We start from the raw sequence: 18,071 nt of genomic DNA, 5'->3' as shown, positions 1-18,071 counted from the left end.
GAATGCATACCCCTCCCCCCCTGCCAAATAGGTTGGGTTTATCCCTAGAATTCTAGGACACTCAGAAGAATTTCCTTTTATTTGAGACACTGTTTTCTCCTCTCCCCAATTCCTACCTCTGTTTTCATTGACAACATAAGAAATGGGCTTCCACTCTGGAAGGATCTCAAGAACCCTGAGTTGGAGTGAGAGAAATTGTAACCAGTCTCTGAGAGTAACAAGACACATTGTGTTGGAGAGATTATCTTATTACTATCAGTAAATTCTGATAGTCACCATGGGGGTTATAACTTTTATAGGCACCCATGGCCCAGGAGATGGGTGCTCCCATATTACACAGTGCCTTACATATAGTAAGTAGGCATTTCATAAATATTTCATTTGAAATAGCCTGAGTCTCTCGTCTTTTCAGTCTAAGCCAACTTCTGTCGCAGAATATAATTTTTCAAGCTAAAAGGGATCATAGAAATCCTGATATAGTGGGGAAAGCTCTGAATTTAGAGTCTGAGGAGGATATGGGCTCAAATTTCAGCTTTGTTACTTACCACCTGTACTATCTTGGGCAAATTACAGAACCTTGAACATCTTTGGTTTCTACTTCTGTAAAACAACAACAACAACGCTTTAAGATTTATAGGGCAGGGAATAGAGTTCAGGTCCTGGAGTCAGGAAGGCTTGAGTTCAAATCTAGCCTCTGACTCTGGGCAAGTCTCTTAACCCTGTTTGCCTCAGTTTCTTCATCTGACAAATAAGCTGAAGAAAGAAATGGAAAACCACTCTAGTATCTGCCAAGAAAATCCCAAATGGTTTCATGAAGAATTGGACACAACTGGAAAAAAAACCCAACTAAACAACAACGGCAAAGGTTTGAAATGACCTTTACATAAATTAGCTCATTTGATCAAATGAGGGGGTTGGCCCCCATCTAGTTTTAACTCAATAGAGGAAGTGTGATATATTAGATAGAGGGGGCTCAGGAAAACCTGCATTCAAATCCTACCTCTGACCCTAGCTGTATGACCCTGAGAAAGTCACTTAATTTCTCTCAATTTTCATTTTTAAACAATAGCCCTGTCCTTATCTGTCAAATGAGGAAGATAGACTTGATGACTCCTAATAATCCTTTCTGCTCTAAATCCATAATTCCAATGATTTTGTCCAGCCCTCCCATTTTACAGCCAAGGAAACCGAGAGCCTCAACAGTCAAGTGATTTGCCCAGGGTTGCCCAGAGAGCCAGGACTCGTTTCTTCTGCTACACCCATCTGCCTCCTCGCTGCTGAAAAAAGAGTCGCAGATCGGGCCCTTTCAGACTAAACACACAGACGCACGTACACACACAGACGCATGTACATACACACACACACAGCAGGAAGAGAGGGGTGTACACATGCACTTTCACTCCCTCTTGCAGATAGAGACGGTGGAACTGAAATTCGTTTGCGGGATGAGTCACGGAGGCGTTGGGCTGAAGGGCAGGATCTAGCATCCCTGGGGAATCTTTATTTATAGCGCGAGCCAGTGTGATGGATAGCCAGGGAGGCGAGTGAAATCATTCCGAAGGAGCTTCAGTGATGGATAGCGATAAGATAACCAAAATATTTCATTCTCACCCTAATGCCCTTTTCTTAGGAGCCTTTTGTGGCAACAAGACCTCCAAAACCACGGTGTCGTCCTTAAGCGTGCGGCCCCTGCCATCTTCCGGGGGCACAATCACATTTGCTACATTCCTTTTACTTCATATGCCGGAAGGAGCTTTCTCTGGGCTGAATACCCATGAACTCTCTGTTAATCTGTGCAAACACAGAGGCTGCCCAAAACAAACAACAACAACAAAAAAATGCAGTGGCGCAGGGCTGAGGCCGTTGAAGGTAGGCGGCTGATACCGTCAAGATCAAAAAGATACACAATCTACTTCTGGAACTATAGTGCCCTGCTCTGTAAATAGTGTGGTTTCCGTAAGAGGCAGGATAAATTACATAAAATGATCCAAATTACGGGGACCACTTTACTTGTGAGCAGGGGGGGGATCTCTGTGGTGTGGCTCGAGGGATACTGGGAAAAGTTCTTTTTCCCCAATTCTTCCACTCTGTCCACTTCTCCCCCCCCCCCAAAATTAGATCCTAGGATTTAGAATTAGAAGGGACCTTAGATATCATTTAGCTCAATGTTCTAATTTTATAGATGAGGCAATTAAGATCCGAGGTCACACAAGTCTTAGAGCTAAGATTTGAACCCAGGACCTCTGGCTCCACGTCCAATTATGATACTTCCATTATTGGCTTAGTTGCCCATGGTCCCCTGCTTGCATAAGCCCTCCTCCATTCCCAGTAAAGTGCCCCACCTGGGACTACATTTCTTGAGGTGGCTGGTTGCTTCATGTTCTAGAACTTTCCTTCCTAGTTATCCCAAACAAACACCCCAATCCTCAATCAAAATGGACTTGTCCTGGGTGCCATTCCCTGATATTCTTTGTTTTTTAGGGAATTGCAATGGATTTGACAGAACTAGTTCATGCTAAGGTGTGCATGGCTAATAATACCTCAGTTTGCATTTTAAGAATGGCACAGTAGTGGGACTTGCTCCAGATGTGAGGATAATTATAATAATCAAGTCATGATGATAGCTAACACATATAAGCCAAGAATTGTACTAAACACTTTACAATTATTATCTCATCTGATCCTCACAATAACCCTGGGAGGTAGGTGCTATTATCATTCCCATTTTAAAGATGAGGAAACTGAGCTCAGCAGGGGTTAAATGACTTGCCTGGGGGTCACACAGCTAGTAGGTCTGTGAGACCAGATTTGAACTCAGTTCTTCCTGGCTCCAAGCCCAGCACATTGTATGGCTTTAAGGTTTGCAAAACTCTTTAAATGTGTTGTCAATAACAAGTTGTGGTATAGAATGTGAAGGAATACTATTGTGATGTAAGAAATGATGAAAGGGATGGTTTCAAAAGTACTTGGGAAGACCTGTATGAACAGATGCAAAATGTAGTGAGCAGAAACAGGAGAACAACACATACAGGAACAGCAACATTTAGACTCCTCGTTAGCTGAAGACCTGGTAAGCCTGATGCCTAAAGGAGAAGTAGGCAGAAAAAGAAAGGAAAGTCCTTTAGAGTCTGAGGTGGATATGGGTTCAAATTTCAGCTTTGCTACTTACCACCTATACTATCTTGGGAAAATTACAGAACCTTGAACATCTTTGGTTTCTACTTCTGTAAAACAACAACAAAACAACAACAACAACAATGCTTTAAGGTTTGTAGGAAGGGAGATGGGAGGCTCCTATCAAAGTCAATATTGGCTTCATTGACTCTGGTTTCTTCTCTATAGGAATTCCAAATTAGTTATCTGGTTTCTTTCTGTTTTTGTTTTCTTCTGTTTACCTTGAAGTCATTGTGTATATTGCTTCCCTAGTGCTGTTTGCTTCAGTCTCTATCATTTCATATAAGCTCTCATGGTTCTCTAGGTACTTCATAGTGGCCCTTTATTATGGGGCAGTAATATTCCATTACATTCATGTGCCACAGTTTGTTTAGCCTTTCCCCAGTTGACGGGCACTTAATTTGTTTCCAATTCTTTCTTACCACAGAGAATGCTGCAATGATTATTTTGGCATATGCCTTTGATCTTGCCATCACTCACAAATGTACCACCTTTATGTTTAAGTATTCTGAATTTCCCTTATTTTATATACACCATAATCTATTGGCTTTTCACTTCTCCCTCTGCCTTCTCTTACAAAACCTTATTCTTCATCCTCACTATGACCTCCTATCTCTCAACCCTTCAATTCTCTTCCAGGGCATCTCCCTTGTACTAAACACTCTCTCCTCTTTCCACCATCAACCTGTTGGTGAATTACTTCAGTTCGAAGAATTAATTCCTAGCCTCCTTAACATATCATAAATTATGCCCAGCCAAGCCTCAGCCTTGGATCACTCCCACCATTAGCTGCTTTTGTTGATGAATGAAGATGGAGAAAATCACTCAACCATTCTGATGTGGTCCACTACAAATTTTTATTACACAACCTTCACTGGGCCCTCACTGCTGCTAGGCAATTCTACTATACCTCTCTTATCAATTCACTATCCTACTCTCTGTATTGTCTCTTCCAAATCTTTTATCCACCCTCATGCCTCTTATGGCTCTCTCTCCCTTTATTTCTTCAGTTGAGAACCTTGCCTCATATTTTACAGAAAAAAACCCCAACAACTCCAAGGCCATTTGCCATGACCTCTCTTTTCCTCATTTCTTGTCACTCAGATGTCCTCTGTCACTATCTCCTGTTTCACATAATGAAGTAGCCTTACTCCTGATCTCATTCCATCCCATCTCCTCTGACAGAGAGAAGTGATTAGATAGGTAAAATGAGAAGCAGAAAGAGTGACATCTCAGGATCCTAGAGAGAAGAAAAGAGCAAGGAGGAGGGGGTGAACAACAGTGTGAGAGGGTGATCTTCATGGAGTATGTGCCTAGTAGTCAAATCTCTGGGTCAAAGAGTATGGACATTTTAGTCATTAAAAAAATAGTATAAACCCAAATTGTGCTGCAGAATGATTGGATGAATTTATCACTCCACCCACAGTACCTTTTAAACAAATAATCCCTAGCCTGGCAGGAGAATGATGGTTGGGAAACCTGGCTCCTGATTTTGGCTTTGCCACAAATTTTCAGCATGACCTTGATGTCATCTTATCCACCAAAGCCTCAGATTACTCATTTTCATTAGAGAAATACTTATTAGCTAGAGAACTTTGCACATATCAGATGCATAACATTTTATTGAATGAATGAGTTTATTGAGCATCAACTTTTCATCATTTTTTAGATGAAGTAAAGGGACTTGCTTCTTTTTTTTGGTGGGGAAATGCCTTAAAGGCAGGGCCTGCTTTGTGTTTTTTTTTTTTTTTGTCTTTGTATCTCTAGAGACTAGTATAGCACCTGAACATAGTGGGTGTTTGATAATTGCTTCTTGAAAGAATGGATGATTAAGGAGAGGATAAAAAAGAGAACAACACTGTGTGACCCTGGGCAAGTTACTTAATCCCAGTTGCCTCACCAACCCCCCCCCCCAAAAACCATGCCAACCTCAGAGGGTTGTCATGAAGATCATAGAAGGCAATAGATGTGACCAGTACTGGACCAGTCAGGATGTGGATTCAAATAGTAGCAAGGGACAGAGCTATGATGTGGAGGAGCAAACTTGAACCTTGTCCTACACTAGTATAGTGAGTTATGGGTACCGTGAAGGTCCTGAAACAAAGTGGACCAGCTAGAGAGAGGAAAAAAGAGCTATCAACATTTTCTAATGCCCTTGAGAGCTTTATTGCAGCATAGGATCCTTAACCTCAGGATAGTATTATAAGTCTAGGAGATCACCTACCTGGGGGAGGTGGGAAAGGGAAGGATGGGTCTTTTCACTGAGTGACATCTTTTTTTTTTAATAGCTAATATTTATTTAGCCTATTAAGGCTTGCAAAACACTTTGCATATATGATCTCATTTGGACCTCACGACAATCCTTTGTGTTTCTCATTATGTTAAAGAAAGCCTGTTCCATGTTCAAAGTATTGTTAGCCCAAATGCTTGCATGGGAAAGTAAACTCCCTTTATTTTGTTTAGAGATTTAGATATGAGTCAAATTCTGATGCTTCTATGGGAAATCCTAGTTGGACACAAAAAACAAAAAATAGATAAAGTTTTTGTTGGGGGGTAATAGGCCTAGTGGTAGAATCTCTGGGTCAGAAGTATGGACATTATAATCCCTTTTTTTAAAGAAGCCTCCCCAACCCCCCATATTGAACTCTGTCCTATAAACACAGGGTGTTAACTCTAGGCCATACATTATGTAAGTATAAGGTATTTTCTTTTGGTTTCTGCAGAGAAACTATGAAGTAGCCAACTGATCCAATATCATACAAGAATTAGAAACAGCAGCCAGAAGAGTAGGATTCCAGGCTCCAACTCTGGCTTTTGGTAGGACACTCAGAGTCAGTGTCCTAAGCTCTTTGGAGAAGGTTTGCAGTTGACCTGCTGATGCCAGCTGGGGACACAAGGTTACCCAGTGCTACCAGCACTGCCTTCAGCTGACCTTAGCCCTCAAAGATAGTAAGACCCTGTGGTTCCATCACCCTCCCTCAGCTGCAGAAGTAGGGGCTTCAAGCATTGTTTTGTTTAGTGTTTTCCTTTGAACAAACCCTTCTGATAGATGTAGCTCAGCTGTTGGCAAGGGTGAGTCATCAGAGGAGGAACTGCTGAGGAGCCAACAATGAGGCCTGATTTATAACCCTAGGCTTCCTCCCCAGAAACCCTATCATGTGTCCCTTTTAGGAAGGGGCCTTGTCCAGATGGGCCACTTTTCAGAACGCAGGGCTGAGTCCCAGAGACCTATTCCTACCACATCTGTTGTAGTGTGTAGGAGAAGAGGAGAACCTGGAAACGAAATAAAGATATTGGGCCAAAGTGGGAAACCTTCCTTAAGCAAGCTAAGTCCATTCATTAGGCATAGGGAATTCTGGGTATTGGTGACTTTCCTTGTGATCTCATTAAAAGCTGAGCAGGAGGTGGAGCTTGGAGGCAAACTCTCTGGATTCTCAAGTTTGATGCCCTTTTACTCTCTGGAGTTGACCAAAGAAAAAACTATCCCTTGAGAGACCCAAGGGAGGCCCTATACAGAGAAAACTTGGCCAGCACAGAAAAACCGTCCAATTCTAACTGCCAACAAGTTTTATGGGTCAGTCAGTACATGATGATCTTTGCACTGGGGACACTGACCAGCCATTGCCGTCATGGGCCTTTGCTAAGATAACTTTTTTGTGATCTTGTAGACTCCATGCTGGGTTCAGAATAAAGGAATCTGGGTCCTTGACTGAACTCAGGCAAGTTGCTTAACCCTGATCCTGGGGCAAAGTAGGAACCAGAGTGTTTGCATCCAGGTAATTTAATTAAAAGTTATCTGAAATCCTCAGTTATAAAGTGCTAGAGAAACGCTAATATAAACTCCATGTACTGTATTGTGTAGAGACTAGTCTTGCAGTGACACATTATTTGAGTCACAATTGTCTTCTGGGATTTAGAAGAAATGCCAATGAAATCATGAATAATACGTGCCAGGATGACATCTAAGAAGGTCAAGGATAAGAATTAGTTGATGATGAAGGTCTGTTGTGAGGGAGGGGAGCCCAGTGTTGAAAGAGCTACTTGGAGAGGGGTGAATGTGTGTGTGGGGGGGGGTGGAGGGGGGATGGGGAAGAGGGATGCTAGAAATTTATGTGGGAGATAAGGAAATGAAACTGTGGATTTCATTGGATCCTAGATGTAGAGTTGGAGTGGATTTTTGAGGTCCTTTAGTCCAATTTCCTTCTTTTAAAGGTGAGGAAACTGAGGCCCACAGAGATTGTTTCTTGCTTAAGGTCATGTAGTAAGCATCATAAGTAGAATTTGAACCCCGGTCCTCCAGAGCTAGTGTTCTTTTCACTATGAGGCAGTGTCCTTCCAGATCTCCATCACTGTTATAGAGATTGATGTAGAGTGCTCAATGGTATTCAGCCAGAAGTTTTCTGTAGAACTATACTGACCAACCCAAATTATGGGGCTAAAACACAAATAGTTCCTAGGACCCCTCCTCAGTCTCCCCATAAGGGAGACCCCAGTGAGCCTAGTAGCACCTGAAGAATATTAAATAGATATTAGGATAGTTTTCCTTTTTTTTTCTTTTTTCTTTTTTTTTGGTGAGGCAATTGGGGTTAAGTGACTTGCCCAGGGTCACACAGCTAGTAAGTGTTAAGTGTCTGAGGCTGGATTTGAACTCAGGTACTCCTGACTCCAGGGCCGGTGCTCCATCCACTGCACCACCTAGCTGCCCCAGTCTTCCTTATGTAGAGCCTAAATTTGCCTCCCCAAACCTTCCACCCATTACTCCTAGTTCTTTTCTCTGGATGAAAACAGAATAAGTCAAATTTCCTTTATACCTAATGGTCCTCCAAAAAAAGGTAATACAACAGAAATAAATGGAGGGAACCATAATCTAAAATCACAATTCACATTTAATACGAATAATTTAAGAATCTAAGAAAATGAGAGTAACAGGTGGATAAGAAAATAAACTCCAAGAATCTGTTGTATAGAAGAAATACAACTAAAAGTAAGGAAAAATAGAGAATGAAAAGTGAGAGACTGAGACAAAATTTACTATGCCTAAAGTGGGTCCCAAGATGCGGGAATAATAATCATGCTATCAAAGCAAAAAAAAAAAAAACAACTCACAGGACTAAGAAAAATAAATATGGAAAGTATATCCTTCTTAAAGAAGCCACAGACAATGAACCATTATCAACACTAAATATAAGTGAACCAATTTGCATAGCATCTAAATTTATAAAGGAAAAGGCTAATAAAAACACAAAAAGACATGAGTAAGACAATAGTTGTAGGAGACTACTTTTTTTCCTGAGAGATGGACAACTATAACACAAACATAAGGAAAAACTATAGAACTGAACAAACTATTAGAGAGTGTAGACCTGAAACATTGTGGGATCTCCTGAATGGGAGCATTTAAGAATCTACATTTCTCAAACCATCATACAAAAGCCAACCTACCTATCAGATCATTCCTTCTCAGTCTCCGTTAGATCTTCATCCAGATCATGTCCTCTTAACCACCTGTGTTCCACAGGGTTCTATCCTAGGCTTTCTTCTGTTCCCCGTCTCTACTACTTTCCTTGGTGATCTCATCAGTTCTTGTGGATTTAATTACTGTTTCTCCATGGATGATTCTCAAATCTACCTCTCCTGCCCTGACCTATCTGCTGACTTCCAATCTCACATCTCCACCTAACTTTCAGACATTTTGAATTGAATGTCTGGTGAATATCTTAAACTCAACACGTCCAAAACTGAACTCATTATTTTTTCCCCTAAGTCTTCCCTTTGCTCCTAACTTCATGTTACTGTTGAGGACAAAAATCATCCTCCTAGTTCCTCAGGCTAGACAATTTAGGTGTCATTTTTGACTCCTCACTGTTTCATATCTCCCATATCAGATTTATTACTAAGGCCTTTCAATCTCACTTTTGCAACATCTTTCAAATATACCCACTTTTCTCCTCTGACGCTGTCACCATTCTGAAACAGGCCCTTATCACCTCAGGCCTATATTATTGCTACAGCCTGCAGGGAGGCCTGTCTGCCTGTCTCCCCACTCCAATGCATCTCCCATTCAGTTGCTTAAGTGATTTTCCTAAATCTGACTGACTGTGTCACTCCCCTACTCAATAAACTCTAGTAGCTCCCAATTGCCCTTGAAATAAAATTCTAAATCCTTTGTTTGATATTCAAAGCCCTTCATAACCTAGCCCCTTGCTACTTTTCCAGTTTTCTTGTACCTTATTTTCTTTCCCATGTACTTCAATCCAGTGACACTGGCCTCCTTGTTGTTCCATTAATAAGACACTCCATCTCTCAGCTCTGGGCATTTCTTTGGCTGTCCCCTATGCCTTGATGGTTCTCCCTCCTCATCTCGTTCTCCCGGTTTCCCTTGCTTTCTTCAACTATTAACTAAAAGGCCGTTTTCTACAGGAAGAATTTCCCAGCCCTTCTTATTTCTAATGCTTTTCCTCTTTTAATTATTTCCTATTTTTCCGGGGCCTATTTGTTTTCTTTTCTCCCCCATTTGATTGTAAGGTCCTTGAGGGCAGGGACTATTTTTTTTGCCTCTTTTTGTATCCCTACCACTTTTACCACTGTGTTTGGCACATAATAGTTGCTTAATAAATGTTTCCTGACTGACTAACCATGTGCTTGGGCTCAGAAAATTATAATAAATGTAAAAAATATACTAAATATATCCTTTATCGACCATAAAACTATTACAATAAAATATTAATTAACATGAAGGAAAGGTGTAGACCTAAAAGGAAACTTTATAATGACATCCTAAATAATGAGAGGGTCAAAGAATAAAATCTTTAAAACAATTAGTAACTACATGAAAGGGAATGTTATTGATGAGATAACATACTAAAATTTCAGAGATGGGGCAGCTAGATGGCGCAGTGGTAAAGCACCGGCCCTGGATTCAGGAGTACCTGAGTTCAAATCCAGCCTCAGACACTTGACACTTACTAGCTGTGTGACCCTGGGCAAGTCACTTAACCCCAATTGCCTCACCAAAAAAAAAAAAAAATTTCAGAGATGCAGCTGAAGCAGTCTTCAGAGGAAATGCATAGGCTGTACTCTAGTTTCAATGATGACCTTGCTGAATATAAGACAAAATGATGTTATCCAGGAGTAGGTATGTCAGTCATGGGAGGAGAGACAAATATTAGATGGGTGCCCAGCTCCACTAGTATCAACAAAATATTAAAAAAAGATCTGGAGGAAAGTCTTTGGCAGACTGAGTGGGCACAGATTTACACATGGATGAGAGGGTATTGATTGGTTACCATCTATAGGAATGGAGGGAATACCTACATCAGGGAGATGACAGACCCACTGAAGTACGATAAACTTATTAGATGTTGCTATAGAATCTGGTAGTTCAGTTGCTCATTTGACAACCCAAATGAACGCTAAAATAGTCAAGCTAGTCCTGCCTGTAGAATAAACTAAGAGGAAGCCATACAAAATTATCATTACCACCATCACTATTATTATCACTTAATATGAATCAGAAGGTTATTGAGATCAAGATGATACTCAACAACCACAAAACCCCTAATTTCACAATAGTGAAAACAACTCCCTCCCCCTCAACACACACACACACACACACACACACAGAGTCAAACCTTAAATCCAGTTGTGGTGTTCTGGGATGATCTGAAATCTCCCCTATCCTAAACTATCTATTTTAGCAACCAGTCTAGGACAGAGAACATGTGCATCATTACTGGATCAAATCATTATTACTGGATTAAATTTGCCTGAGAGAGGGTAACAATTTAGTACATTAACAAGAATTATTTTATCTAATTAAACCACTGTTTGCTTCTCAGAGAGTAGCACCTTTGGGAGATAGGACAGAGGATGTGTAAGGGCAGGGAAATGACTATAGAAAGAATGGGCCTCCAATGGAGGTTCTTTTGTGGGCTAAGGAGCAGGATAAAAACATGTGGGAAGTGGCTGGGCCACTGAGAGGGAGGATTTAAAAGGTGCAGAAGACAAACTCTGCCAGTTTCATAATCCTCCCTTGCCTTTCCCCCTTGGCAGAGGCTATAAGTATTTGATAATGACATACAGGTCATGATCTATATTTCAGAGGAAATGTTTCTGAACCCCAAAAGCACATGGGACTGAATCTATACTCTTACCATTAGGTTATATGTCTAGTGTTATGCAAAAATTAGTTTACCAAGCTAAACTGTCTCTATTTGCATAGAAGATCAAATGTGACTGTCATACTATCTCTATCTTCCCATCAGTATTCTATAAAAACCAGAATAAGCAGATATTATTTCCTCTGTGTTGGTTATCAGTTCTTGGTAAATTTTATTCTTGGAAAACCAAATAACCAATGTTAATGGTTCTGAACAGCCAATCAGGGTCCAGTTTGGCTATTTGCTGTGTGTCCTTGGGCAAGATGCTTCTGTAATACCTCCTCCCAAAGGTGACTTGGAGCTAGTTCTTTGAAGGACAGCCCTGAAACTTTGTATGCTGTATACCAGAAGGGAGATGACTTCTGACTGGCCAAAAGATTTCTGAGTACCAGATGCTATGTGCAGTGGAGAAACTTCAAGTTAGGAGAGCGCGAAATGGAGTTTGAGAGAGAAGAGTGAGAGCAGCCAGAAACAAATTTGTAAATGGTAGCTGGGAGATTCCCCAAGGAACTAAGACATGTGGGAATGCTGAACTCCCAATGCCTCCTTGATTCTCAGTGCCTCCAGTTGTAGAGACTGCAGGGAACAAACTTCCTGGTGAGACAGTGACATTGGTGAGCTTATTCTCTCTTTGGCAGAGCTTAGATTTTATCTTGTTCCCAAGTTAAAGAGCTTATTTACTCTTGTATTTTCTGTTGTCTACTCTCATTTGTATAACTTCTCTGATGTTTGTTTACTGTTTGCTTGAATAAATAGGTTTACTTGCTATGTGTGTGTACCAAGCATTTTTTGGGAGGGAACTCAGTTGACAAGAGTAAGCTGTTACCCTTCCCTTTGAGTGGCCAGGGAAAATGGCTTTTATTTTGACTCTGAAAAGAAAGCATCTTACCACAAGACTACAAATATTTGATGATGTGTGGTAGATGGATATTGTGGTTGTTTGTCCTTTGGTCTCTAAGAGGACCATGACATTGGGAGGTGATGTCATGACTTGCAGTGAACTAGATGGATTTAAGTGAGGCTGGGCTGTATGAAGTCACCAGCCTCACTCTCTCCTCTGGAGCCATGTGGGTCCAGTGGCAAGATATAGATCAAGACGACTGGAGATGGTCCGGGATCTAGTGGGAGACGTTGGCCTTTTAAGTTAAGGCCTTTCACAGGTCACAGTTTGCCTGAGTCAACACCCACTCAGTGATTAAGGCTGGGTAGACAGATATAATTCTAGCTCAATACTCCTTTTGAAGATAGATGAGACATCTCTGCCTGGGTCCTCCTCTTGTTCCTCAGAAAGGGAGAAGTCATAATCTCCCTTGGAGATGGAGTAGGCATGATCCCTATTCCTTATCTCTCCATGTCATAGGTGGGCCAGCCAATCGATATTAGAGGGCTACCTACTCTGTATGTTATATTTTATAAAACAAAGGGTTGGAATAGATGGTTTCTAAGGTCCAGAAATCGTTTTGGAGTTATCTGCTTTGGGATGATTTATAGACCCGCTAGCATGGTAAGTAGAATTGCTTCTTCGTAGAAAGACAAATTGTTGTTATGGAGAAAACGTTCTAGAATGCTTCATGGAAGTATTAGCTCTTTTAAAAGACACTTCTTGACAATTAGGGCTGTCCAAAAAGGGCTGCCTTTGGAAGCCATGGGTTCCCTGCATGGTAGACCTTAAGTAAAGGCTGGATGACTCCTTGTCGTGGAGGCTGGAGAGGTGATTCTCATTCACTATATGTTGGATTATATGGTCTCCTGATTTGAGAATTTTGTGATTCTGTGTTTTTGTTCCTTCCTATATCAACATTCTATTGTGCTATAGCAATGTTGCTACAAGTGCTAATGATAACAAGACACAATCACAACACTAGACTCAGCATATAGACAGGACACAGGTGGTGTCCAGCTATATCATGCATTTGACCCATTTGAAAATTAACCATGAAGCAACAAATACAATAAACCAATTTAGGCATAGGATCATGGATCTGAGGTCCCTGTACTAAGACTCAGAAGATCTGAATGCAAATCCTACCATTATCTTGCTAAAATCATTTCCCCATTCAGGGCCTCTATTTCCCCAGCTTTAAAATTAGGAGGTTGGATTAACTGACCTCTGAAATTACTTCTATTTATTATTACTGTTATTTTGCAGGGCAATGAGGGCTAAGTGACTTGCCCAGGGTCACACAGCTAGTAAGTGTCAAGTGTCTGAGGTCAGATTTGAACTCAGGTCCTCTTGAATCCAGGGCCGGTGCTTTATCCACTGCGCCACCTAGCTGCTGCTTTCTAAAATTGCTTCTAGGGGGCCACTAGATGGTGCAGTGGTAAAGCACCGGCCCTGGATTCAGGAGTACTTGAGTTCAAATCCGGCCTCAGACCCTTGACACTTACTAGCTGTGTGACCCTGGGCAAGTCACTTAACCCTCATTGCCCTGCAAAAAAACCAAAATAAAAAACCAAAACAAAAAAACCCCCAAAACAAAAAATCCCCCAAAATTACTTTTAGCTCTAACATTCTATGATTACACAATGACCACAGTATTCTACTGTCCTTTAGCAAGCAAAAGCAGCTACTAAAACCCAAAGGGAACTGAAGCCCAAAGAGAGGCTGGTCTTCAATAGAATGATAGAGTTAGCTAAGTTGGTCTTCACTGTCAGGGTTCCCAGGGCAGACATACAAAGCTCAGTCACACTAAGGTGTTCAAACAGAGGCTCCAGAAGAACATTGATTCAGGAGTCAGATAACCTAGATTGGACTTCTGACACTTGCTACCTGTTTGACCTAGAACAGAGTTGTCTGATGCTACCAGCAACATTCCTAGGTCTGACCTGAACCAGATTAAAATGTGATTGGGAAATTTTAAACAAAATAAATAAAAATACAACAGAACATAGATAATGTTAATGTGTGGTTTTCTAAATCAATAGATGCCCTGCAGAGATCTGTGTGTATGGGTCAGTGGCCCCCATCTCTCTTTGAGTTTGACACTGACCTACAGCAAGTCACTGCAATTGCATAGGCTTCAATTTCCTCACCTTAAAATGGATGGGTTGGAGTGGAATGGACTAGATAAGTTCAGAAATGTCTTTTGGCTCTATATCTATGGTCCTGCAAGCACTTTTCAGAGAAGATGCTAGAGGGACTTAGGTGTTATTTAAAGGCTCTCTTAGAAGACACCCCAAATCCCTTCTTACTTTGAGTCTAGGACTTTATGTGCATGTTTTCCTTCTACCAATGAGTATCTACATTTTAAAGGCACTACAGGAAGAGGACAGTGCTTAAAACAGAGGAACAATTGGTTAGTTTGGGAATTATCAGGGCCAGCAGATAAGTTTTAAAAATAATAAATTATTTTCTCCACCTTCATTTAATTCTGTGCTCTCCTATGGTGCACATTTCAGTAGAACATAAGAAAAATCAGGAATATGTTAAAAATATTATTTAAGAACATCATCCATGCTTTCCTTTTCTTTATACCACATACGTTTGCTTTTTTACCATTTACCATTAATTTCCTATGCTTCATCCCATAAGCTGAACAACTTTTTTTTAAAGTTTGCAATTAATTGGGAAGAAATTAACTCACTATACGACTGTATTGGAAGCTGTTGGATTAATAGAAAACTGACAAATCTGGTCACTCTAATCAGATGCAAGATTAGAGAACAGAACAAGCAGTGAGGACCATTTCTGGAGAAAACTCATCAACACCTATGCTGATAAAATGCACAAAATGAAAGTTAAATGAGAATGAGAAAAGGGGAGTTTTATTATAAACCAAGATAGGGTTGAATTTGGTTTTTTTAATAAGCTTCAAGACTAAAGAGTAATAAAAAGCTGACCTCGGAATTTAATACTTTCCAGTGGGTAAGTTGGAAATAAAATTTAAGACTTTTGAGATATTCTCATATGACACGTTTACTTTATCAAGGAGGAAACCAAGACCCAGAGAAGAGAAATGATTTATCTAAGGTCACTTAGCTGTTAATGACAGAGCTGGTGCTAGAAATCACCTCTCTTTATTCCCAGTACTGTGTTCTAAGTAAAACTATCACAAGTAATATGACTGATTTTAGTTAAATTGGTATTATTAGGGCAGGGCACAACTGTGAGGTAGGCTACTTGTGTTCATACTTTTGTCTCTTCCCCCACTTCCATCTTTTCCTAGCCCTTTATACTGTCCCAGCTGTCCAGAATCCCCCACTGTAGTGCTCCCTCACCTCCTTTGCCCTTCTTAGGTTACTATCCACCCCCAATTTCTTTCCTTCCTCCACATCAATCCAAATACATCTATTATGTGGTTAATTCTGGAGGGAGCTATTTTCACATAGTAGCTACATGGGAAAAATAGGAAAAACAAATTCACCCTAAAGGCATTAATAACTGATAAAGGAGAAGAAAGCAGCAGCCCTACCACAAGCATTTTCATTTGAACAATGCAAAACCCTCAATCCAAATGAATGCAATTCTAATAGGAGAATCCTGGACAAATAAATGCCTTCCCCTTTCAGATTACCTTCATCTGCTATGGATAAGTCTTGTAAATACAATTATATATGACATATACATGTATGAACACACACATATTACCATCCATTCATCCATCCATCTATGAATACATATGGTTATTTACATCTTGGCTCTCCCATTAGAATGTGGGCTTCCTGAGGGCCAGGGGCTACTTTTTTTTTAACCTTTTTTTTTTTTTTGTATCCCTAGCACTTAGCATAGTATGAAGCACATAGCTAACTTTTTTGTTTGTGTGAGGCAATTGGGGTTAAGTGACTTGCCCAGGGTCACACAGCTAGTAAGTATCAAGTGTCTGAGGTCAGATTTGAATTCAGGTCCTCCTGAATCCAGGGCTGGTGCTCTATCCACTGCACCACCTAGCTGCCCCACATAGTTAACTCTTAATAAATACTTGTTGACTGACTGATTGACTGACAACAGGGATAAGCTAGTAGGGGAGTGATTTTTGGAGAGATGGGTAGGAAAGGTTGGCCACTACCTCTTATTCCACAGGTGACCCTTCCCTGTGTTCACTTACAAAATTAGAACCTGGGCGGTGAAGAGGGCTTCTAGCCTCAGTAGTCCCATTAAATGTCACAAGCCAAGGCATCCTCCCCCAAAGCCACTGAGAGACACTATCAATGCGGATTGATTGTGACATGCCATTTCTTAAACTCAGGCTCCATTTGGAACCAGACAAAGCAAAGGCCCCAAACAAATGTTGGAGAAGTGGTGCTGTGGTGAGGAATTAATAACCGGTGTGAGTTATGAAGCAGATGAGTGACGTTGTCTTTTGGGTTTTGTGTAAAATGTCTCCCATTTCACTTGAAGCTGCATCTGCCTCACCCGGTGATTTTTCACAGCCATGAATGATTTATGACTTTGTGACTCCACATCCCACAAGATTGCATAAGGGCCAGAGAAAAACAAATGAAGCTGAGCCAACTTTAAACAACTAAACATTTTCAGAAAGTGAATCTCATTTTAGCTCCAATCAGCTAGACAGTTTTGTACTCACCGAATGTCCTCTCTAATTCCAGGCAGCAAACACTGTACGACCTCCCTATAGAGACTTAAATTTCTCTGCGATTTATGCGTTCATTCATATTGGAGCTGGACTCCAGAAGTTTCCTCCAAACACCATCCTGATCTTCAGTCCTCTCTTCTTTCGGAAAGTGAACTTTGCAGTTGAATTACTGACACAGCTTCATCAGTTTGGTTAATAATTACACAGGATGATACTGATGAGAAGAATTTCTCTGGTTTCTAATTTTTTCTTTTGAAAATAGCTGTAGCTAGCAGCATGTCAGCACAAAACTCTAACACTTGAGGGGAATGTGGCCCATGCATACATTGAAATGAAATCTCATTTTCTTGTTTAGCAGAGAGCTCTGATGGATACTTTTCTCAGGGCATAGTCAACAAAGATTAGACTTAATTTTAGCCAGTGTCTCCAAACCAGGAGAATTTCAGATTCTGAAAGTATTGTCAAAATAGTTCCCTTCAAGGCACCACCCTCTATATGAAGCTTTACCTAATTCTTGCAACTGTTAATGCTTCCCTCACCCTCAATTATTCTGTATCTATTTTCTATATTTCTATAATTGTATTTTAGGGGAGTTAGGTGGAAAAGTGAATAGAGTGTTGGGTGTGGATTCAGGAAGACTCATCTTCCAGATGGCCTCAGACACTTACTAGCTGTGTGACCCTGGATAAGTCACTTAACTCTGCTTGCCTCAGTTTCCTTATCTGTAAAATGAGCTGGAGAAGGAAATGGCAAACCATTCCAGTATCTTTGCCAAGAAAACCCCAATAGGGTTACAAAAAGTCAGATGTAACTTGAAATGATTGAATAAAACACACATGCTATCTCCCTTGGCTCTCAGTTACCTCCTGTAAGGATCTCAGTAGAGATTGTCTCATAGTTGGACTTAAATGCTTAAATCAATAACTGATTGTTTATGGATGGATTTGAAAGAATGATTTTTGTCCCTCTGCCACCAGTAAAATATCAATTATTCTATTTGGCTTTAAAGCAGCAGTCAACATTTAGCCATCACTTGTTAAAGACCTACTTTGTTTAAAGGCCTATTCAAGGCACTGTGGATATGAAGACAACAACTAAAAGTCCTTGTCTTCTAGGAGGTTATAGTTTACTGGGGTGGATGGTGAGTGGCTACAAAATATTCACACAGGAAATATAAATTTGGGGGTGGATAGAAAAATCTTGC

The 18,071-nt window shown here is 40.6% G+C and overlaps 1 protein-coding gene across 1 annotated transcript in view; it reads right to left on the bottom strand.

The window, feature by feature from the left end:
* The window catches only part of ADRA1B (adrenoceptor alpha 1B), a 110,811-nt gene extending 93,813 nt beyond the window's left edge, over positions 1 to 16,998 (bottom strand). The window contains exon 1 of the mRNA XM_043985850.1: positions 16,859 to 16,998. The gene's annotated coding sequence lies outside the window, so the exon portion shown is untranslated. The remainder of the gene's footprint in view (positions 1 to 16,858) is intronic.
* Positions 16,999 to 18,071: the final 1,073 nt, after the last annotated feature.

This window comes from Dromiciops gliroides, chromosome 2 (assembly GCF_019393635.1).
Source record: "Dromiciops gliroides isolate mDroGli1 chromosome 2, mDroGli1.pri, whole genome shotgun sequence".
Taxonomy (NCBI): Eukaryota; Metazoa; Chordata; class Mammalia; order Microbiotheria; family Microbiotheriidae; genus Dromiciops; species Dromiciops gliroides.
The sequence above is the reverse complement of the archived record's forward strand: the minus strand, read 5'-3'. Positions and strand labels throughout refer to the sequence as shown.